The sequence below is a fragment of the Nomia melanderi genome, chromosome 7 (genome assembly GCF_051020985.1).
Source record: "Nomia melanderi isolate GNS246 chromosome 7, iyNomMela1, whole genome shotgun sequence".
Classification (NCBI taxonomy): Eukaryota; Metazoa; Arthropoda; class Insecta; order Hymenoptera; family Halictidae; genus Nomia; species Nomia melanderi.
In genome coordinates, this window is record NC_135005.1 from 15,120,222 (window position 1) to 15,137,738 (window position 17,517).

The 17,517-nt window shown below is 42.7% G+C and overlaps 1 protein-coding gene across 5 annotated transcripts in view; it reads left to right on the top strand.

Annotated features, from left to right (window-relative positions):
• The window catches only part of LOC116425088 (neurotrimin), a 124,004-nt gene that overhangs the window by 102,784 nt on the left and 3,703 nt on the right, over window positions 1-17,517 (top strand). The window lies entirely within an intron of this gene.

Genomic DNA, 17,517 nt, shown 5'->3' on the forward strand with positions numbered 1-17,517 from the left:
GCTTTACAAAAGCGATAACTGTATTCGATGAATTCCAAGTAATCCCGCTTCGAGACTTACTAAACAATAACAGGAAAGATGAACAGAGTGAAAGGTGATACGTTGCCAAGTGAAAACTGGGAGATCTCATTCGGTTGGCCAAGTGTTAACCCTTTGCACTCGAAAGTTTTTCACTGGAAATATTCAAGATTTTCCGACGAGATACATACAACGTTGTTTGAACCCAATCTAACGATAGTTCACAGATAAATTAAGCAACAAAGATATTTTACTTGAATATTTCACATAACAATACAAAGTTCAATTTAAAGTACTAAATATTTCACTTCAGTTTTGCTGTATCAAATCAAATGACAGAATCACCTCTCGAGTGCAAAGAGTTAACAGCAATATATATATCATTCGATTTTTCAATATTATTCAAACGTTCGATATACGATCTTCATTCGACTGTTTCCTGTAGTTCGACGAGCGTTCGTCCTCAAAGGGTTGAAAACCGGAAGAGATCTCAACCCCGAATTTCCTCGCGAAGCTAATTACTCATCGCGCGCCCCTGAGATCCGGCGAATACACGTTCACTTATCGTCTTAGTCAAATCCAAACTGATTCCTTATTCCATTACAAGAAACCAGCAATTCCCCTCGCCGCGATTAAAGGATCCACGGGAACGTTCGGAACTGCTAACGCCTCGCTCGGCGGGAACCGCATCGCGAGCGCCGGCGAATAACCGTGCGAAAGAAGGAAACCGCGTATCAGTCTCTCGTTATTTGAATAATTGAATTACCCGCTCGCAGCGGCCGACTTCGGATAGCAAAGCTCGCCCCCGCTAAGGCGGCGTTCGATCACAAAGGGTTAATCAACGTAAACGGGAACGGTCGGCTGCGAGTGAATCGCAAAGCGCCGGCTAAATGGCGGACGGTTAACGCGGCGCGACGGAAGTAAAGCCGCGGACGTTACGTAACGTCCAGGGCGGGGCCGATCCGCCAATAAACAGCGCGTCCGATGTTTTTACGCATCCGTCGAGATAAACGCTGTTCATACCGCGATCAATCGGATGACTGGTTAGCGCAACTTAGATTTTTCAACCCTTTGCACTCGAGCGGCGCCTTGCAGTCGCCATTTAATTTGACAAAATAATCGAATTTAGAATTCAATATGAAATTTTCTATAATGTATGACACATGGAACATCGAAATGATATCAATTCTTTATTTTTTCACATAAACGTATAATCCTTCTTAATGACTCTTCTCCAGGAAAGGCCATAAACGGTCTTGTAAAGAAGAGACTTCTACTTTTCGGTGTTCCGAGTCATTTTCGAGGACTTGAAAGGGCTAGGCGTGTTTTCCAAAGCCGTTAGAATAAAGTCACGCCGTAAAATAACCCTTTGCACACGAGAGGTGACTCTCAGTCACCACTTGATTCAATTTGCAAAATTATAAAGTCTTATACATAATATTAACCCTTTGCACTCGAGAATATTTCTCACAACAAATATTCATTTTCTGATTAACACTAGGTTTACGGGCATTTATTGCACACTTCGTTCCATTATTCCTAAAAGAATCGCTCGTTTATTTAGATCGCGGAAACTGGAGATTCGATGGTAGGTAATTGGGGTGCATGTCAGTGATCGCATCAATCAAAATCGTAAACAAAATAATATTTCTAAAACCCGATATGCGTCAATTCGACGCGTTCCGTAAACCCAGTGTTGACAGATCAAAGCGAAACAAAGAACTACATTACATTCATTTTTGGCTTTCGGGTGAGAGCCGTGTGCAATAGGAATATTTTCCCAACGTTTCGCCGGCATTGCAGCTGGCGTCATCAGGGGGCTAAAGGCACACTGATACTGATCAGAATGTAATAATATTCCAGGCCGCGAAAGCATCAGAAGAATTACATGTTTATGTGAAAAAATAAAGAATTCATCGAAAGAATTAGCATCGTGTCAGCGACTCGATTACGTTGTCTATAAGAAATTCCAATCGAAATTTTGAAAAAACCGTCGTTCGACCGGTCGCGGTGGGAATAGTGTAAAGCGGGATGCAGTCGGCTGGAAATCAATTGATCGTTCAAGGTCGTCGGCCCGGTTCACCCCTCGACCCCTGGTCGGATGAACGTTCGCGCGATAAGAGGCCGATTCCGCGTCATATCTCGAGGCTTTACAGCCGTTTTTATTTTGCCCATCAAAACGGCGCGGCGTCTTTCCGTTTCTTGCGCGTCCGTCCGACGTGTTTCTCCTCTAACAGCCAATAACCGAACGCGGGCCCCGCCGATTTACGCGACGGGGACGAAAGAGGAAGCGAGGGTGGAGGCGAGAGCGCGGAAGCATACGTCCCGCGTCGTTTTGTTTTACGCGATAGGGGAGCCTCGTAAATCGTGTTTGTCGGTGTATAAAATAGAGGGAAAAAAAAAAAGATGAGAAAGACGTACGACGTATGGCCGACAATAAAATGGAACGGTGTAACCGTGACGAGAAACGCGCCGGACCGCCGAGCATATTCGGCGCGTGATTCCTGCGGAATTTAGGGTGATTAATTGAACTCATTTGGATTTACGTATCAGTTCGAACGGCGGCGTTTGTTCGATTGTTTTGCCGGTGAATCGATGCTGCTGGGTTTTTGGTGTATTATTAAGGTATCGTTGCTGTGTTATTGTTATATTATTAATTATTATTGGTACGGTATTATTATAGCATTACTTGTTAACCGTTTGCATTGGAGAGGTGGCTTTTAGTTACTGATTTGATGTGAAATTGTAAGATTATATATTGTATTGAGGTGTGTAAATGCGTCGATGTGGGAAATATTGGAGTATAGCTTTGTTTTTTGAATTTATGTATGGTTTCTCATTGGTTAGGTTTTAATTACGTCGTCTGTATCTTAGTGGAGAATGGTGAATATTTTTAGTGGAAAATTTTCGAGTGCAGAGGGTTAATACTACATTATTACTATATTATCATTAATATATATCATTACTATGTTATCATTATATTATTACTATATCATTATTACATTATCATTATATCATTACTATATCATTACTACATCATCATTATATTATTACTATACTATTACTATATCATCATTATATTATTATTGTTTACATTACTATATTATCATTATATTATTACTACATCATCACTACATCATTATTATATTAGTACTTTTTACATTACTACATTATCATTATATTATTACTATATCATCACAACATCATCACTACATCATCACTATATCATCATTATATCATTGCTATATCATCACTATATTATCACTATATTATTACTATATCATCACTACATCATCATTACATTATCACTACATCCCTCCTGCATCACCACTCCATCATTACCATACCATCACTAAATCACACCACAATCTCGCAATCAAACATTTCCCAAAAAGCTCCCACACCGGCCTCACCTGTACACTCACCCCAAAACCCAGAGGATCAAATTTCCCCACCAAGTGTTTCCACGATCGCTCCAATATTTCATCAGCCGTTTCTTCCGTATCTTCGCGCGTCACGCTGTCAACCGTATCGTGATCACCCAACCACCCTACACGACGCACGACCTACTCGCACGCGTGCTCGCGAAACTCCCGTTCGCCGTTTATTAACTCGTAAACTCTTTGACCAATCTGTACCAAATTTGGCACAGGGCTCGTTGAAATCCTGCTGATAATATTGACCGCCTTTGGGAACTCGAACAATCCATCCTCCATTCCTGATTGCGCCCACCCCCGGCCGCCGCCGCCGCCGCCGCCGCTGAGCTTTGTGATAAATTAAGTACGCTGTATTGTTATTTCTAGCCCGTATGTAGGACATTCCGCCCTTTACAGGTCTATCATCATCCCTCGATCCCATCCCTCCAGCCCTTTGTGGAATTTGAAATGTGACACGTTATTTCTACACGTCTCCACCCCCTCCCCCGTCGACAGTCGATTCGATCCCGACACGTTATGGCAAACCCTGGAAAATCCGGGTAGTTCAAATTTGTATTCAATTAACCCTCCGACGCACGCGGAATTCAATATTTCGTTTTGTTAATTGAAAACGTCGACCCTTAACGAAAGAACGGTATACCCCGTTTTAATCGGGGGAAAAAACTCTCGGGAAATATCATTGTGCCACCTTTTTTGCGGGAATTACCGGGGCAGCCGGTCGACTTTTTATTAATATTCGAAATTGCTGATACACGGCCGATCAGTTTTTCAACGGTAATGCAATTGGAACATGTAAACGACTTAATAGCTTTGTGCTTCGTAATTGACGCGCGACAAAGAACGATGGGTAACGAACATTTCATTAAACGGTAGTCGAATCGCATAAACGGGTTGCCGGGAACATTGTTGCGCGAGTACAATCGGCTGCTTTAAAATCCGTTTCGAATATGTTTGAATCTTCGCGGAGAATATGTGTATCGTGTATGATTGTTAATATTTAATAACATAACAATGATCATTAAGCCCTTGGCCTGTGACATGTTTCTCAACCCGGTCGATACGGTTGCTCTGGCATTAATAATTTATTGGAAAAAAAGATAAATGAAAATAAATGATTGGAAGGAAGACGAATAAATAAACTTCATTTGCCACTACGAACGGTTAAACGAAACAATCGAAATCAGTGTTAAATCAGTGGTAATTCTAGTGTTAAATTTCAGCCTAGATATTACTTAATCACCTTCTTTAATAATTCCCCAAAGAGGTGTACCTTCTCAGTAACCGCAAAAGAAAAACTCAAAAAATTTGTCATTTTGACCCATGGTAGTTCTATTAAGGTGCCAGATATTCACCGCGAAAGATTAATATTCGAATGAAACTATTTATTTTCAAGATCATTCCGAATATTCAATGCTTCTAAGATATCAGTAATTGCGAAACAAAACAATCGAAATCAGTGATTTCGACTGGTAATTCCAGTGTTAAATTTCAGCCTAGATATTACTCAATCACCTTCTTTAACCCCTTGCCCTACAACGGCCTCCGTGGCATTGAGTTGTACTTTTCGTTATCCGTGTTGTTTCCATATTTCATTAAACACATACATTCATCCCTATCTCTCTATTACTCAAGATCCACTCTTTCGTTACCTACAATACAGCAACACTATAATAATAATGGAAACATTCGACGGAATCAACATCGAAAGGAAAACGATGTTAAGAGAAACGGGAAACACGTCGAGATTCACGGAGAGAGCTCGCGGCGAGGAAGAACACGGTCTACGTTTCACGGGATCGAGCTATTCTCTGGAAGGAGTTCATCCACCGATCTCTCTCCAATCATGCGCCCCTTTTCTATTGACTTCCTTCGTCCTTCTTCTCTTTCGTTGACCCCGCGTCGCGTCATCCCTCGAACCGTTTTCCCAGTGTCTGCTCCCTGAAACCATCAACCCTCTTCGAAGGCGGACAATAAAACGGGACACTCTGTATACGTTCCTCGTCCGGCCATTGAATATCCGCGGGTCGAAAGCTGACAGGGTACTATCCTTCAACGACGACGACGACGACGACGACCGAGTCCACCGGTGAACGTCTTATTATCAGTCCGCTCACACTTTTCAGCTGCCATACAATATTCATCCGAGGCCCTTCGAGGACTTAATAATTTCTCGCCGGGCCTACTTCGGATTCGGTAAGTGTCCCGCTACTTAGGAGATAGGGAGCGCCGTCTGATGGGAATTAAGTGGCTGCTCGAAGTCGTTAGGGGGATCCGGCTGCGGGGGATGATGAAAGACGCCGACGGGGTTAGAGTTCACGGGCGCTTGTCATTCATCCGGGGAGGCTGCAATTATCGCGGAGCCGCGAAACACGGTGCTCGTCCGTCTTGAACTTGCGAACGGGATGTAAGAATGCTGAGATTCGATTAACTATTACACATCGAATGCTTAAATAGGAGAAAATTGTCATATTTGCAAGACTAAATGGCAAATGAATAATTTAATTACTTGAACAGCAAGAGATCAGCGCTTATTTTCATTTTTTTCTATTGATTAAGCAATTGATATATAATTTAGCTTCATCTGTCGAAGGTTTTGTACGTTTCAAAGTATCTCCGACCGCAAAGGATTAAAGTGCGATAGATTGAATCCTGGGGGTTCTATAGAATTTGAAAAAGTCAATTTAACTGCTTAATAGATTGTCGATCAACGAAGGTGTTCCTCTTTTCTCTAGACAATCCGTTCGTTTTACCTGTATAACTTCTTTCCTTCGACAAAGGTATTAACCCTTTGCACTCGAGAGGTGACTCTCAGTCACCGTTTGATTCGATATAACAAAATTACAAAGTGTTATATATCATACTAACTTTCGTATAATGCATCAATATGCGAAATATTCCTATAAAATATCTCTGTTTCTTAATTTACGTATTCTCATTAGTTCGTTTCAAATGTCACCTACGTCTCATAGGAAAGTGTCGAATGTTTCCAGTGAAAATCTTCCGAGTGCAAAGGGTTAATATTATATACGACCTTATAAATTCACTATATCAAATCAAGTGACTACGACTCACCTCTCGAGTGCAAAGGGTTAACGTGTCAAAGATTATCGAAGTCTTCGAATCACGTGAATACGAAGCAATTGTATGAAAAACGGTTCGAAGGTTGACAGTTCGAACTATTCCGTTGGTTCACTCTTCGAAATCTCCAGTTCACTGACACTTGTTCACGATCAAGAATATTCGAAACCGTCTAATAGAAATACAGCGAGCGGACTAACCCGTTGGCGCGACAATCGGACCGCGAGGCGCGTTATTAGCGCGGCCAGTGTCAGAACGCAACAAGTGTAGCCGAAGCTACTTAGCGAGTTGCAAAATACGTCGTTCCTCTTATGCACGCCGAGGCGTCTTGATACTTAAGAACGACAGTTTACGTTCGCCGGCCTGCCTCTCCTCTTCGACCCCGTTTCACCGGGGGTAAGAAAGCGGCGAGCAAAAAGGGAGCAGAGAGCAAGGTAACCGAAAGGTAACCCGACGCGCGTCATCTGTTTGTCAAGCAAATGTTGCCGTAACGTCGATAGCCGAACACGCCTGCTAGGAGACCCCCTCTATCGATTTTATGATAAACCTCAGTCGCCGATAGACGTTTATCCGTCTCCGTCAGCCGCGCGCTCCGCCCTTATTCGACCCTTGTGCTAGCAACCGAAATGTTTGCATTTTGTCGAACTTCGGTGTTACAGTATCCTTGCATAAATTACCGGGGCTAAAGACAGATAAGCCTCGGAATGTTTAATTAAGGAGATTTTTGTTAATCTCAATTTTCTGTTGATTTGTATCCTGGTTTGTAATTGTAGGAATTTGAGCGTCTTTGCTGATTGCTGCTCTTTTCATCGAATAATTCGTTTCTAGAGAGAACTAAGCTGCGAAATGTTTAACCCTTTGAACTCTGTAGGCTCCAATATTGGAATAATATTAGATATTTCAATGAATCTTAAAGAAACTACCCTACAATTATTAGATCTCTCACACATCCAAGTTTTGCACTAAGAAGGGAAATAAAGGATCTAAGGAATGTTACAGCATTTTTCATTTTCGCTAGGGATACTATAAAAATTAGTTACAGTTGCTGATAGATTACAAAACCATCTGGAGTGCTAAGGGTTAATACTGAAATTTTGAGTGATCTTAACATTTTCTGTTGACTGTGTCCTAGTTCATAATTACAGAAATTTGTGTATCTTTGCTAATTAATGGTTGTATTACAATCATTCTCTTTTCACCAAATAATTGCAGTTTCTAGAGAGTGCTATGCTACGAAATGTTTAATACCGAGATTTTCATTAATATTAACATTTCCTCTTTATCTTTTGGTAAATATTAACATATCATTAATATTTCTAGAAGATATATTTATAGAAAACAATCCTCCCACAAAAGAGAGCCACGAAACCTATTCGACATCATCTTCAAACACACGCTCCTCATCGAAATCACTAAAGAAACTGAATCAGCGATACCCAAACTAACTCATCCAATTAAAATCTTAATAGCCGTATTCTTAGAGCTCCTACAAATCTTCCTCCTCATTCTCCAAACTTCCAGTATTAATCATAAACCACAGATACAACAATCGACTCCCATTTCTCGCGCCATACTCGTCCTCCCGATCGAGGGGAGCACAAAAAGATTCGTTAAGGGGTTGATCCTCGAAATTCCGGTTCCGGGAAGACAGATCGTGTAGCCGGCTCGACGGGTACGCGACACAATGGCTGCCGGTAGCCTTCGCTCACCAGGAATCTCTTTAATTACTCTTCCCGCGCGGCCGGATCAGTTTTCGCTAAGACCCCGATATCTTCCGCCGGGGGAGACCGATCGGTCGCCATTCGTCGTCTCGCGCGGCGGACATGCCCGGCTCGGGCCGAGCCAAGCCGCGGGAACACAAGCCGGGCCAGCCTCGTTATGATATATATGGCGGCCGGCCGCTTTTTCCTTGTTTCGCTCCGGCGGAGAACAAAAGCGGAACGGATAGGGGCTCGGAGTGCAGGCGGCAGGCACAGTTTTCCAGTGAAACACGATTACGACAACGAAGCAGTTTTTAACGAGAATTCATTAACAGGGGGCGGAGGGGAAGGAGGCAGGGGAGGGGCGGGCCTGTTAATTGAAACTCGCGAAATCTCTCCTCTCGCGCCAGCGAACTTTCTTCCCGCCCCGGCCTCCGCTGCCCGCCTCTCGCCGACGGTCCGCTCGCTCGCGCGCCGCTTTCATCCGCCCCTGAATGCAGGCGGCGCGTCTCTTCCCTTCCGGTCCCGTTAGAGCCGGCGATCCGCTAATTCGCCTTGACCAAATAATCCCGGGGCCGGGTTAGGGCGGCTGCGACCGGCACACCGGTGGCCTACATCGCCGATCTCCAACCCCTTTCGCCTCGCGGCCCAGTATATTTCTCCATAACGCCGAATCTTTCTATTGGGCGTGGCGGAGAGAGGACTGACTGACTTTACGGTGAACTCTGATCTGCGATGCTCCTGTTACCGGGAAAAGATGGATCGTTCTCTGGGAAATTTCTGAAGAAATTGTTTTAGTGATGCTTCGAACGTTAAACTTTCCTCGATATTAAACGATCGAGTCGTCGCAAACGTGTGCAATGTCGGTATCGGTTTCCAATGAAATCTACTGATTTCGTACATTTGTTTCGCGAGCGATGTAGATTCGCTCCGTAGAATCGATCGCAAATGTTCAACGATCGGCGATCGAACTTCCTTCGATCGTTGTTACATCCCAAGTACCATCTCGCAGCTATACTTTAAACGAACACTGAAACACAAGCTTCAAACGTTAAACTTTCCTCGATATTAAACGATCGAGTCGTCGCAAACGTGTGCAATACCGACTTCTTTAACACTAGAACTACCAGATCAGAATGACCCATTCCTAAATTCTCTTGTTACGATTACCGGGAAAAGATGGATCCTTCTCTAGGAAATTTCTAAAGAAATTGTTTTACTAGTACGCGAAGTAAGTTCCGAGTGATGGAAGTCGCGATAGATGCGCTCTTGGGATTTCCATAGAATTTTGTAAAGTCAGCTTGACTACTCGGTTCTAGTGTTCTAGTGTTAACACTTAGGAAACTGCCTTTTATTCTGTTTGTCTTTTCTTTTGTTGTTTGGTAAGTCTCGAAGTCGGATTATTTGCAGTGAAATGCGGTTCTTCTTTTTAAAAAACAGTTTCTAACCGAATCGTTGGATGAGTTCTTAATTTATATATGTCTCCTCGTTAATTAGTTTCAAAGGACACGTACCTCATCGGAGAATATTGAATATTTCTAGTGAAAACTTTCGAGTGCAAATGGATATATACTGTTTCGTTATTTCATCGCCCGTTTCCAATAGAGTTCATATATAGAATTCTCGTAGAATTTGTTAGTGGATAATTCAAATAGGACTTTTACGTATGGAATAGTAATATTCAGTAAAGTGCCCGGAGTTTATGACTGTTTCTGTTTCTTTCCCCGCTTTTCAATGGAATCTAGGTGTAGAACACTCGTTACTCGTTAATTCCTTTGTCCGCGCCCGGTTCACACTCGTTTTTGACTTCATTGTTGATTAATTCAATACCGGAGCTCGGCGCGCGTTGCAGCGGCGTGCGCGGTGTACAAAAGGTCCTCGCTAATACTCGTATTCTTCCACTTTAATTTTGTACTTTCTCTTAATTACACGTCCTAAGCCGGCGCGCGACCCAGGGAATTTTGAAATACGCTGAACGAGCTCGCCATCGACGGGGACGAATGGCGGCGACCGAACGGGAAAAGGGATTGGAAGTTCTAGCCCCGGCTAGACACTTAGCTCCCGTGGTCTAATTGCGATCACGCGGGCCGGGAATTGCGGGTGTCGGAACCGGTGAAGCGATTCTTTCGATCGTGGTTATTTTCTTTCCTTTTTCTTACCGCGTGATTGCGAAACTCTCGATGGATTTTTCTATCCGGCAATACTCTGGAAATATTATTTCACTTAATAATAATAACGCGCCCGATCGATCGCCGTCGATGTTAACCCTTTGCACTCGGAAGTATTTCGTTGGAAATACTTAACATTCTCTAACTGGAAAGACGATGGTTTATTTTTAAATGAATTCAAAGAGAAATCACAGGGAAATCGAGAAACGAAGCTTTTTTGTCCGAATATTCCACGCACCGATGCATTATACATAGTTCAATATTAAAATCCTTGCGGAAGATTCTTTGGAATATAGAAAATCTTCAACAGACGAAACTAAATTATATATCAATTGCTTAATTAATAGAAAAAAAGGAAACTAAGCGCTGATCTCTGGCTGTTCGAGTAATTAAATCATTTATTTACGATTTAGTCTTGCAAATATGAAAATTTCGTCTCGCCGAAATGTCGACATCCGTCCGCAAAGGGTTAAGTCACTCGCGAACCAAAAAATTGTCGAAAGTCGCCCGGTTTTTTACGTTGAGAAGCATCCGCGGACATTAATCCTGGGAAGGTTATAAATGAGTGGAGTCGATCAATCGGTTTATTGATTGAAGAGTCCGGAACATCGAAGATTCTACTCGATAATTAATGAACGGAGATTATCCGAGGACGCAAATCCCCGGAAGTTTTCGAAGCAAGTTCGGTCGATTTCTCAGTCGCTGTCTTCCTCGGATCAGCGTACGGCCGGACTGCGAATGTTTGCGAAAAGGATACCGAGTCGATTTAATGCGTCGAGGGGGGGGATCCAGGCGACACTAATCCGGGGAAGATGTCGGGATGAGTTAGCTCGGGGGCCGGAATACTCCGCTTTTCTTTAATTTGCGACCCCGCAGCTTATAATTCGTTGGATTGGCTTTACTCCCGGCAGAGGAGGCATCCGCGGCTACTGGAACTTTCGTGTCACCCAGTGAATCGATGGAAACAGAAGTTAGTTCAATAGTTGAATAGGTTTAATCCAAATAACGAATGACTGCGCTCAACTATTAACCGTAGAAACCAAAAGTTTCTTCCACAGAGGAATTACTTTCGAGTGAATACACAATTTCTCGTGCACCGCAAGGATTTCATCGTTATTAAGGCTTTCTCAACGGAAAATAACAGTTCACCGACGATCTGTATTAACTAAATATCTCCTTGTTCGTCCAATTCGACTCGCAGTCTTTAGAATCACTAGAGGTCATTGACAAGTCAAAATCACAGGCATCTGACTAATTAATTCACGAACTGTCAATAACTAGTCTCTTTATTCACGCGATTCAACTTACAATCTCTCCAGAATCACTAACCACAACTAACAAATAAAAATCCCAGAAAACTTACCAAACAAACAATCAACAACTAATCTCCTTACTCACAAAATTCAACTCGCAATCTCTCCAGAATCACTAGCCACAACAAACTTACCAAACTGTCAATAACTAATCTTACTCACCAAATTCAACTTACAATATCTCCAGAATCACTAGCCACAACTACCAAATAAAAATCCTAGAAAACTTACCAAACAAACTATCAACAACTAATCTAAGGAGATTAGTAAGGACTCACAAAATTCAACTTACAATCTCTCCAGAATCACTAGCCACAGCTACCAAATAAAAATCCCAGAAAACTCAGCGGACGAACAGTCAATAACTAATGAAATCAAATAGAAGGACTAATGCCGAATGATTGCTGCCCAGCCGGCCGCCCGTCAATAATAACGGGGAATAATGGTACAATGGCGAAGGGAACGTCAGAAAGTATTACTCAATATTGACCGAGCGGAGCCCGAACAATAAACGCCGGCTGAATAACGCAAAGACGCGATGGCTGGAACGGCGATCGCCGCCGATCTCCGGCGAACGCGTGAACTTGCCGGTCCAGCGGCGATTCAATTTCTTGAAAGCTCGCTCGAACGCTCGGCGACGAACTTGTGCACAAAGCTGCCGGCTGCTCCGTGATTGCCGGTGGCCAATCAGAAAACGACGGTTAAAAAGAACCGGATCAGTTTCCCTGATCCACGTCCAATCGGTCGCGGTTTAGCGGTGCCGGATACACGGCCGCGTATGTATTCCGGCGCAGCGCATCCAGCGCACACGGCTCACGTTCGACGTATCCGGCTTTAGCGCAAGACGAAATTGTCTGTTTTATTACCCCGATACCCGGGACTCGGGATTTTATTAAATTGTTACAGACCGAGCGGTAGACCGGCGGACTCTTATGGAAACTACTAACAACATGTCGGTCGGCGAAGTAGCAATATCCGCGGGAACGTTTAGAAAGATTCGAGGAAGCTTCGGTTAATCCTTCGGTGGCGAGGATTCTTCGATGGAAAACCCGACGAAGCTGAATTATACGAATCAGTTGTTCGGGAGATTTGACAGACTAAGTTGAACAAATGATTAAATTAGAAAGAGCTAGGGATTAGCACGGTAGCTTCCTGTTCTCCTATCAATCGAGCAATCGATGTATTAACTTCTGTTGAAGGTTTTCTACATTTCAAAGAACCTTCCGCAAGAGATTAGACGTTTCGCTGGGAAACTTTTATATTTCGAATACTGAATTGCGAACGAATGATTTGATAACTCAGGGGATCGGTGCATAGTTTCCTTTTTCTCTGTTGTTTAAGGATAGGAGATATAATTTGGCCGAATTCGCTGAAGGTTTTGCGTTCTCTGAAGAATCTTCGTTCGCAAAGGGTTAATCTAACTGGTGGCGAAAATTCTTCGATAGAAAAAATATAATATTAAATCATTCGTTTGAATGGCATCATTAATATTGCACGTTGATACAGCTCAGTGACACTGCATTAGGTAGCATTATTAATAACATAGAAATCTTTTCAAATAATCATCGTTTAACTGAATGAACTATAGTAATACTTGGTTACATTCAACGTATTAAAGTCGATCTTTCGGTATTTGATTTTCGTGAATTTTAATACGATCAGTAATACCGTCTTGCGGTTTTAATTCAATTGCGATAGACGTTGGAATGATTTTTTCAACGACTTTCGTCAACGTCGCTATCTAAATTATTTCAGAAATTTCAATTTCTGGGCGTGGAGCACAGCGAGACGGAATTCGCTGTTTCATTAAATTGTTGCAGGCAAAGCGGTAGACCTCGCGGACCGAGAAATTCTTATGGAACCTGCTAACAGCGTTCGTTACTGCTAATATTTATACAAGTTTACATTCCCTTGGACGAACCGGCAAGAAACTGGAATTCTACAACGTCCCCTTTTCTTTGCTAATGGCCTCGGTGCATCGAAGACATCGTAAATGTCTTATTATATCCGTCGACTATTATATTCGAATTATTATTATTACATCGAACAACAACAATCGGCCCGTATACGCTCGAATTCTTTGATAAATCAGAATTTCCTCGCGTAGAAAGTCGAGCAGCACGTTCGTCTGACGTTTAATCCAACACCCGATGCCCCAAGAACTCCGCCATTTTGTACACAACAAAGTAATAGCACAGCTGAGTGCCTCGGGCGGTCTACATTAACGGAAATAAACGGAAGTTGTTGCGGGATCGAGAAGAAACTCGGAAACAAAGACCTCGGCGGAAAGCAGCTATCACAGATTAACGAACTTTTTTCAATTCGGGATCGGATCGAATCGAACTCGCAAATCTTTCGTGTAAATGGAGATCCTCCGAGAAGTCGAATGGCGTTCATTTAATTTTGATAAACAAACAACGCTAAATTTAGTATTCGACTCGAAGTTACTGAGTACCGAGTACTAATCAAATTCGTATATTAAATATTTGAGGTTAGGTGGGCCGAAAACTTTGCTTAGCTTTTTGTACGTGAATATATTCTAACTCACCTCGAAAAGTTGAAGTTACTGATAATAGTACAGTTCAATATTTTACTTAAAATTCCCCATCCAGTTGGCAGTGCCATGAACTAACAGTAAATAGAAACAAATGGAAACAAAAATTCATACAAATCGAAACGCATTAGTAAGTTATTGAGACTTGTTATTAGCACGTTGAATTCCATTACTTAAATTAAGACTTACTTCCATTAAGTCAAATTACTATAGTTCGCTTAATTAAACGATGATTATCTGAAAGCATTTTACATTATAAACAATGCTACATAACGCGGTGACGTTCAGCTAGATGGATGTACAATGATAATAATGCAATTCAATGAAATGATTAAATATTATACTTTCTCGTGCATTCAACGCGTTAACACTAGCTTCACGAAACGCGTCACTTTGACGCATATAGAATTTGATAAACATTATTTACTAAATGTTATCGATTTTGATCGATGCAATTACAAGAATACGTATCGCAAATGTCTATTTTAAAACCGCTGATTTCTAAGATTTAAACGAATGAATATTCATTTTGCTAGTAAACCTAGTGTTAAGCATAGCGAATCGCGTAGCGAACTCTATGCAACTTAAGTTGTCTAAAATCGTACGCCTCGAAGAGTTAGTCGAACGTCGAAACGAAGGAACTTGTTTTCAAACGCGATCAAGGATCAATTAGAAAACGCGATTGCACAGATTCTCATGGCCCGTTTGGAAAAATTCCAGGCGAATATCGGGAACCGGGACGTTCGCGGAATTCGGGCGCAAGAATTCGACGCGTTGCGAAAAGTTACGCACCGAAATCGTTCTCGTTCCCGCCGCGCTCATTACATAATTTATTCGCCCGGCTCGGAACGAGTTGCGCATTCTTTCGCTGACGAACGCTCGAACGGCACCGACGAAGAATCTTATTGGGGCATCGTTTAGTTGCCGCGACTCCGCGTAAAGTTAACTTGACGCCCGCGTAAAACGGATTCTATGGCTGTCGATACTCGGCGAAGACCGATACAAGTATGTGGCAGTCGCGTCGCTCGCAATGGTCACTCGAGCGACAAAATGGCGGCAGAAGTAAAAGCACCGACGCCCGACGCCGACGCCGCCGGCGGTATAACAAGTCGAAAGTTTTTTTTCTCGCGTTACAACCGCTCGCGGCGGAGACACGAAAATACCGGGATCCTTATCAGGATATCGTTAGCTCGGCTGGAACTTGGTTCGCTCGGAGAGTAATGTAAACAGGCGGTGCGCGACGAGGAATTTCGCGATACTTTCCGTATCTTTCGAACAGCGAGGGAAATGGCCGCGTTGCGAAGTGCGCTTGTAACTGGGAACGAAACGACTCGTTGAGATCTCGGGGACACTGGAGTTTGTACGTTAATATTAAGCAAATAATTAACACTGGATAATGTTAAGTAATTTCTTTGCGTTGAATTAATCCCTCGCGTCGAACAGAGAACGCACTGCCGAAGGCGCGATGTTAAATATTTCCTTTGAACGTTCGAATTAACCGATGCTGCGAATTTTTCTTGATTATTTTCAGCGTGAACCTTTTGCAATGTCTCCTACAAATAATTAACACGGAATAATATCAAGTGATTTCTTTGTGTTGAATTATTCCCTCGCGTCGAACAGAGAACGCACTGCCGAAGGCGCGATGCTAAATATTTCCTTTGAACGTTCGAATTAATCGATGCTGCGAATGTTTCTTGATTATTTACAGCGTGAACCTTTTGCATTGTTTCCTACAAATGTGAGGAATCCGATCTCTGATCGCTTGCTGTAATCCTCCATTTTTTCTAAGCGATATTAACGACGGGAGTCACGAGGAAATGGTGTTTACCGATAAGGATCGCTTTAAACACCCGTGACTCTATAGTAATTCGTGTTCTACTTAGAATAATCTGGCGAGCGGTCTACTTAGCGACGACACCGTAAGTCGATGCAGAAGTACTGAATAATAATCGGACGAGCAAACAGCGGGGGACAGAATTGCTCACGGTCGGGAACTCTAACGCAAGTAGAAGTGACGCATAATAATCAGACACTTGGAATTCTACCGCAAGTGGGAACGGCAAATATTGGACGGGGATGTTTCGAAATCCTGCCGCGGGGAGATGTATCGGGGCATCAGTCAGACGCGTTTCGAAACTCTCAAGCAAGTAGAAATGACGATCAATAGTCCGACAGGCAGCCGCCGGGAAAAGGTACATCGGGGGCATTAAGCGGACGTTTTTCGAAATTTTAACGTGGAAACCAGCGAACTGCGGTCAAACGAACCGCCAGGACGAGCCATTTGTTGTTCAACTGGGATTTTAAACGAATCACGGAAACATCCGACCGTTGTTCCATTCAAATTTCAGACGAGCCGACAACACCCGTTATCGTTATCTATTTCGAATTCAACCCTTTGCGCTCCATAGGCGCCCCTCAGTCGCCACTCGATTTGCTACAGCGAAATTATGAAGTATAACATGTAATGTCAAGTTTCGTAAGATATTAACCCCTTAACGCATAGTTTTTTTTAAAAAAACCGGCCAAAAAAAATCAGTTTTGATATACTGCGCTTTTGTTCCATGGAAAAAGGCTATATTTTATTGAATAAATAAGTGTTATAGCTTTGAATCCCATGTAAATGATAAATATCAGTAAAATGATTTTTTTTCTTTGCTTTCACATTGTTATTTTCACAGTTTGGCATATTTACCGCGCTCGAATTAACTCGAGCGTGCAAGTTAAGGGGTTAATATGTGAAATATTCTTTTTCTTTAATTTTTGTACGATTTCGTATTGGGTATTTTTGGTAGAAGTCTCTTGGAGTGCAAAGGGTTAAAGTAATTCGCGGTATCACTCCACTCGACCGTAGAATTTCGCGGTGCGTCATTATCGGGTCAAGTTCGCCGCGTTCTCGCGTCGGAATAATTAAATCTTCGAGTTCGCCGTGAAAAATGGGTTAATCTCTAACCTATTTATTGATTTTCCGGGAAGGGGAGTACTTCGGAAAAAGTCCGGGAGTCGGTAAAGATCACGTTAGCATTTATATAGAAACCCCATTTGCCGGGGGAAAATGGAATTTGATAACCAAACTCCGGATTTTTGCGCGGAAATCACATCAACGTCTGAATTCCCAAGGAAATGAGATCCTTAATAATTCCGGAACTGCCAGCGCCACAGCCGTATCTGATCCCGGATTCCTTGTTTCGCGATTTTTCGAATCGCCGGACTCGCGTGCGCCGATTCGCGAAACTTTTAAACGGTTCG